Consider the following 8,386-nt stretch of genomic DNA (forward strand, 5'->3'; position numbering starts at 1 on the left):
TGACATTTCCCCTATCTGAAAGTCTGATGAACGCCGGAAAAATTACTAAGTCCAAAAAAAAATTTTTTTCAGCTCTTTTCAATTTTATCCCCGTGGGATATATATTCTACCCATACACATTTGGAACTCTCCTGGGGTACCCTCACACATATTATGCCCTCATTTAGTGGATATTTTCACAAAAAAAGTGAAATTTTCAAAAATCCAGAAAATTGGCTGAAAACGACTAAATATCAAGGACTCATTGGGCGAATCGCTCTGGAACTGAGATCGGAACGCTCACTGACAATTCCCCTATGTGAAAGTCTAATAAACGCAGGAAAAATGACTAAGTCCAAAAAAAAAAATTTTTCAACTTTTTTCAATTTTACCCCCGTGGGATATATATTCTACCCACACACATTTGGAACTCTCCTGGGGTACCCTCACACATATTATTCTCTCATTTAGTGGATATTTTCACAAAAAAGTGAAATTTTCAAAAATCCAGAAAATTGGCTGAAAACGACTAAATATCAAGGACTCATTGGGCGAATCGCTCTGGAACTGAAATTGGAATGCTCACTGACATTTCCCCTATCTGAAAGTCTGATGAACGCCGGAAAAATTACTAAGTCCAAAAAAAAATTTTTTTCAACTCTTTTCAATTTTATCCCCGTGGGATATATATTCTACCCACACACATTTGGAACTCTCCTGGGGTACCCTCACACATATTATGCCCTCATTTAGTGGATATTTTCACAAAAAAAGTGAAATTTTCAAAAATCCAGAAAATTGGCTGAAAACGACTAAATATCAAGGACTCATTGGGCGAATCGCTCTGGAACTGAGATCGGAATGCTCACTGACAATTCCCCTATGTGAAAGTCTGATAAACGCAGGAAAAATGACTAAGTCCAAAAAAAAAAATTTTTCAACTTTTTTCAATTTTACCCCCGTGGGATATATATTCTACCCACAGACATTTGGAACTTTCCTGGGGTACCCTCACGCATATTATTCTCTCATTTAGTGGATATTTTCACAAAAAAGTGAAATTTTCAAAAATCCAGAAAATTGGCTGAAAACGACTAAATATCAAGGACTCATTGGGCGAATCGCTCTGGAACTGAAATTGGAATGCTCACTGACATTTCCCCTATCTGAAAGTCTGATGAACGCTGAAAAATTACTAAGTCCAAAAAAAAATTTTTTTCAACTCTTTTCAATTTTATCCCCGTGGGATATATATTCTACCCACACACATTTGGAACTCTCCTGGGGTACCCTCACACATATTATGCCCTCATTTAGTGGATATTTTCACAAAAAAAGTGAAATTTTCAAAAATCCAGAAAATTGGCTGAAAACGACTAAATATCAAGGACTCATTGGGCGAATCGCTCTGGAACTGAGATCGGAACGCTCACTGACAATTCCCCTATGTGAAAGTCTGATAAACGCAGGAAAAATGACTAAGTCCAAAAAAAAAAATTTTTCAACTTTTTTCAATTTTACCCCCGTGGGATATATATTCTACCCACACACATTTGGAACTCTCCTGGCGTACCCTCACACATACTATTCTCTCATTTAGTGGATATTTTCACAAAAAAGTGAAATTTTCAAAAATCCAGAAAATTGGCTGAAAACGACTAAATATCAAGGACTCATTGGGCGAATCGCTCTGGAACTGAAATTGGAATGCTCACTGACCTTTCCCCTATCTGAAAGTCTGATAAATGCCAGAAAAATTACTAAGTCCAAAAAAAATTTTTTTTCAACTTTTTTCAATTTTACCCCCGTGGGATATATATTCTACCCACACACATTTGGAACTCTCCTGGGGTACCCTCACACATATTATTCTCTCATTTAGTGGATATTTTTCCAAAAAAGTGAAATTTTCAAAAATCCAGAAAATTGGCTGAAAACGACTAAATATCAAGGACTCATTGGGCGAATTGCTCTGGAAGTGAAATCTGAACGCTCACTGACATTTCCCCTATGTGAAAGTCTGATAAACGCCAGAAAAATGACTAAGTTCAAAAAAAAATTTTTTTCAACTTTTTTCAATTTTACCCCCGTGGGATATATATTCTACCCACACACATTTGGAACTCTCCTGGGGTACCCTCACACATATTATGCCCTCATTTAGTGGATATTTTCACAAAAAAGTGAAATTTACAAAAATCCAGAAAATTGGCTGAAAACGACTAAATATCAAGGACTCATTGGGTGAATCGCTCTGGAACTGAGATCGGAACGCTCACTGACATTTCCCCTATGTGAAAGTCTGATAAACGCAGGAAAAATGACTAAGTCCAAAAAAAAAAATTTTTCAACTTTTTTCAATTTTACCCCCGTGGGATATATATTCTACCCACACACATTTGGAACTCTCCTGGGGTACCCTCACACATATTATTCTCTCATTTAGTGGATATTTTCCCAAAAAAGTGAAATTTTCAAAAATCCAGAAAATTGGCTGAAAACGACTAAATATCAAGGACTCATTGGGCGAATCGCTCTGGAACTGAAATCTGAATGCTCACTGACATTTCCCCTATCTGAAAGTCTGATAAATGCCAGAAAAATTACTAAGTCCAAAAAAAATTTTTTTTCAACTTTTTTCAATTTTACCCCCGTGGGATATATATTCTACCCACACACATTTGGAACTCTCCTGGGGTACCCTCACACATATTATTCTCTCATTTAGTGGATATTTTTACAAAAAAGTGAAATTTTCAAAAATCCAGAAAATTGGCTGAAAACGACTAAATATCAAGGACTCATTGGGCGAATTGCTCTGGAAGTGAAATCTGAACGCTCACTGACATTTCCCCTATGTGAAAGTCTGATAAACGCAGGAAAAATGACTAAGTCCAAAAAAAAAAATTTTTCAACTTTTTTCAATTTTACCCCCGTGGGATATATATTCTACCCACACACATTTGGAACTCTCCTGGGGTACCCTCACACATATTATTCCCTCATTTAGTGGATGTTTTTAAAAAAAAGTGAAATTTTCAAAAATCCAGAAAATTGGCTGAAAACGACTAAATATCAAGGACTCATTGGGCGAATCGCTCTGGAACTGTAATCGGAACGCTCACTGACATTTTCCCTATCTGAAAGTCTGATAAACAGCGGAAAAATTACTAAGTCCAAAAAAAAATTTTTGTAAACTTTTTTCAATTTTACCCCCGTGGGAAATATAATCTACCCACACACATTTGGAACTCTCCTGGGGTACCCTCACACATATTATTCTCTCATTTAGTGGATATTTTCACAAAAAAGTGAAATTTTCAAAAATCCAGAAAATTGGCTGAAAACGACTAAATATCAAGGACTCATTGGGCGAATCGCTCTGGAACTGAAATCGGAATGCTCACTGACATTTCCCCTATCTGAAAGTCTGATGAACGCCGGAAAAATTACTAAGTCCAAAAAAAAATTTTTTTCAACTCTTTTCAATTTTATCCCCGTGGGATATATATTCTACCCACACACATTTGGAACTCTCCTGGGGTACCCTCACACATATTATGCCCTCATTTAGTGGATATTTTCACAAAAAAGTGAAATTTTCAAAAATCCAGAAAATTGGCTGAAAACGACTAAATATCAAGGACTCATTGGGCGAATCGCTCTGGAACTGAGATCGGAACGCTCACTGACAATTCCCCTATGTGAAAGTCTGATAAACGCAGGAAAAATGACTAAGTCCAAAAAAAAAAATGTTTGCACTTTTTTCAATTTTACCCCCGTGGGATATATATTCTACCCACACACATTTGGAACTCTCCTGGGGTACCCTCACACATACTATTCTCTCATTTAGTGGATATTTTCACAAAAAAGTGAAATTTTCAAAAATCCAGAAAATTGGCTGAAAACGACTAAATATCAAGGACTCATTTGGCGAATCGCTCTGGAACTGAGATCGGAACGCTCACTGACAATTCCCCTATGTGAAAGTCTGATAAACGCAGGAAAAATGACTAAGTCCAAAAAAAAAAATTTTTCAACTTTTTTCAATTTTACCCCCGTGGGATATATATTCTACCCACACACATTTGGAACTCTCCTGGGGTACCCTCACACATATTATTCCCTCATTTAGTGGATGTTTTCACAAAAAAGTGAAATTTTCAAAATGCCAGAAAATTGGCTGAAAACGACTAAATATCAAGGACTCATTGGGCGAATCACTCTGGAACTGAAATCAGAATGCTCACTGACATTTCCCCTATCTGAAAGTCTGATGAACGCCGGAAAAATTACTAAGTCCAAAAAAAAATTTTTTTCAACTATTTTCAATTTTATCCCCGTGGGATATATATTCTACCCACACACATTTGGAACTCTCCTGGGGTACCTTCACACATATTATGCACTCATTTAGTGGATATTTTCACAAAAAAGTGAAATTTTCAAAAATCCAGAAAATTGGCTGAAAACGACTAAATATCAAGGACTCATTGGGCGAATCGCTCTGGAACTGAGATCGGAACGCTCACTGACAATTCCCCTATGTGAAAGTCTGATAAACGCAGGAAAAATGACTAAGTCCAAAAATAAAAATTTTTCAACTTTTTTCAATTTTACCCCCGTGGGATATATATTCTACCCACACACATTTGGAACTCTCCTGGGGTACCCTCACACATATTATTCTCTCATTTAGTGGATATTTTCACAAAAAAGTGAAATTTTCAAAAATCCAGAAAATTGGCTGAAAACGACTAAATATCAAGGACTCATTGGGCGAATCGCTCTGGAACTGAAATTGGAATGCTCACTGACATTTCCCCTATCTGAAAGTCTGATGAACGCCGGAAAAGTAACTAAGTACAAAAAAAATTTTTTTTCAACTTTTTTCAATTTTATCCCCGTGGGATATATATTCTACCCACACACATTTGGAACTCTCCTGGGGAACCCTCACACATATTATGCTCTCATTTAGTGGATATTTTCACAAAAAAAGTGAAATTTTCAAAAATCCAGAAAATTGGCTGAAAATGACTAAATATCAAGGACTCATTGGGCGAATCGCTCTGGAACTGAGATCGGAACACTCACTGACATTTCCCCTATGTGAAAGTCTGATAAACGCAGGAAAAATGACTAAGTCCAAAAAAAAAAATGTTTCAACTTTTTTCAATTTTACCCCCGTGGGATATATATTCTACCCACACACATTTGGAACTCTCCTGGGGTACCCTCACACATATTATTCTCTCATTTAGTGGATATTTTCACAAAAAAGTGAAATTTTCAAAAATCCAGAAAATTGGCTGAAAACGACTAAATATCAAGGACTCATTGGGCGAATCGCTCTGGAACTGTAATCGGAATGCTCACTGACATTTTCCCTATCTGAAAGTCTGACAAACAGCGGAAAAATTACTAAGTCCAAAAAAAAATTTTTTTAAACTTTTTTCAATTTTACCCCCGTGGGAAATATATTCTACCCACACACATTTGGAACTCTCATGGGGTACCCTCACACATATTATGCCCTGATTTAGTGGATATTTTAACAAAAAAGTTAAATTTTCAAAAATCCAGAAAATTGGCTGAAAACGACTAAATATCAAGGACTCATTGGGCGAATCGCTCTGGAACTGAAATCTGAATGCTCACTGACATTTCCCCTATCTGAAAGTCTGATAAATGCCAGAAAAATTACTAAGTCCAAAAAAAATTTTTTTTCAACTTTTTTCAATTTTACCCCCGTGGGATATATATTCTACCCACACACATTTGGAACTCTCCTGGGGTACCCTCACACATATTATTCTCTCATTTAGTGGATATTTTTACAAAAAAGTGAAATTTTCAAAAATCCAGAAAATTGGCTGAAAACGACTAAATATCAAGGACTCATTGGGCGAATTGCTCTGGAAGTGAAATCTGAACGCTCACTGACATTTCCCCTATGTGAAAGTCTGATAAACGTCGGAAAAATGACTAAGTTCAAAAAAAAATTTTTTTCAACTTTTTTCAATTTTACCCCCGTGGGATATATATTCTACCCACACACATTTGGAACTCTCCTGGGGTACCCTCACACATATTATGCCCTCATTTAGTGGATATTTTCACAAAAAAAGTGAAATTTTCAAAAATCCAGAAAATTGGCTGAAAACGACTAAATATCAAGGACTCATTGGGTGAATCGCTCTGGAACTGAGATCGGAACGCTCACTGACATTTCCCCTATGTGAAAGTCTGATAAACGCAGGAAAAATGACTAAGTCCAAAAAAAAATTTTTTCAACTTTTTTCAATTTTACCCCCGTGGGATATATATTCTACCCACACACATTTGGAACTCTCCTGGGGTACCCTCACACATATTATTCTCTCATTTAGTGGATATTTTCCCAAAAAAGTGAAATTTTCAAAAATCCAGAAAATTGGCTGAAAACGACTAAATATCAAGGACTCATTGGGCGAATCGCTCTGGAACTGAAATCTGAATGCTCACTGACATTTCCCCTATCTGAAAGTCTGATGAACGCTGGAAAAATTACTAAGTCCAAAAAAAATTTTTTTAAACTTTTTTAAATTTTTTCCCCGTGGGATATATATTCTACCCACACACATTTGGAACTCTCCTGGGGCACCCTCACACATATTATGCCCTCATTTAGTGGATATTTTTACAAAAAAGTGAAATTTTCAAAAATCCAGAAAATTGGCTGAAAACGACTAAATATCAAGGACTCATTGGGCGAATTGCTCTGGAAGTGAAATCTGAACGCTCACTGACATTTCCCCTATGTGAAAGTCTGATAAACGTCGGAAAAATGACTAAGTTCAAAAAAAAATTTTTTTCAACTTTTTTCAATTTTACCCCCGTGGGATATATATTCTACCCACACACATTTGGAACTCTCCTGGGGTACCCTCACACATATTATGCCCTCATTTAGTGGATATTTTCACAAAAAAAGTGAAATTTTCAAAAATCCAGAAAATTGGCTGAAAACGACTAAATATCAAGGACTCATTGGGTGAATCGCTCTGGAACTGAGATCGGAACGCTCACTGACATTTCCCCTATGTGAAAGTCTGATAAACGCAGGAAAAATGACTAAGTCCAAAAAAAATTTTTTTCAACTTTTTTCAATTTTACCCCCGTGGGATATATATTCTACCCACACACATTTGGAACTCTCCTGGGGTACCCTCACACATATTATGCCCTCATTTAGTGGATATTTTCACAAAAAAAGTGAAATTTTCAAAAATCCAGAAAATTGGCTGAAAACGACTAAATATCAAGGACTCATTGGGCGAATCACTCTGGAACTGAGATCGGAACGCTCACTGACAATTCCCCTATGTGAAAGTCTGATAAACGCAGGAAAAATGACTTAAGTCCAAAAAAAAAAATTTTTCAACTTTTTTCAATTTTACCCCCGTGGGATATATATTCTACCCACACACATTTGGAACTCTCCTGGGGTACCCTCACACATATTATTCTCTCATTTAGTGGATATTTTCACAAAAAAGTGAAATTTTCAAAAATCCAGAAAATTGGCTGAAAACGACTAAATATCAAGGACTCATTGGGCGAATCGCTCTGGAACTGTAATCGGAATGCTCACTGACATTTTCCCTATCTGAAAGTCTGACAAACAGCGGAAAAATTACTAAGTCCAAAAAAAAATTTTTTTAAACTTTTTTCAATTTTACCCCCGTGGGAAATATATTCTACCCACACACATTTGGAACTCTCATGGGGTACCCTCACACATATTATGCCCTGATTTAGTGGATATTTTAACAAAAAAGTTAAATTTTCAAAAATCCAGAAAATTGGCTGAAAACGACTAAATATCAAGGACTCATTGGGCGAATCGCTCTGGAACTGAAATCTGAATGCTCACTGACATTTCCCCTATCTGAAAGTCTGATAAATGCCAGAAAAATTACTAAGTCCAAAAAAAATTTTTTTTCAACTTTTTTCAATTTTACCCCCGTGGGATATATATTCTACCCACACACATTTGGAACTCTCCTGGGGTACCCTCACACATATTATTCTCTCATTTAGTGGATATTTTTACAAAAAAGTGAAATTTTCAAAAATCCAGAAAATTGGCTGAAAACGACTAAATATCAAGGACTCATTGGGCGAATTGCTCTGGAAGTGAAATCTGAACGCTCACTGACATTTCCCCTATGTGAAAGTCTGATAAACGCAGGAAAAATGACTAAGTCCAAAAAAAAATTTTTTCAACTTTTTTCAATTTTACCCCCGTGGGATATATATTCTACCCACACACATTTGGAACTCTCCTGGGGTACCCTCACACATATTATTCTCTCATTTAGTGGATATTTTCCCAAAAAAGTGAAAATTTCAAAAATCC

Source organism: Phyllobates terribilis, unplaced genomic scaffold (genome assembly GCF_046119375.1).
Source record: "Phyllobates terribilis strain yellow unplaced genomic scaffold, ASM4611937v1 Scaffold_31__1_contigs__length_13893835, whole genome shotgun sequence".
Taxonomy (NCBI): Eukaryota; Metazoa; Chordata; class Amphibia; order Anura; family Dendrobatidae; genus Phyllobates; species Phyllobates terribilis.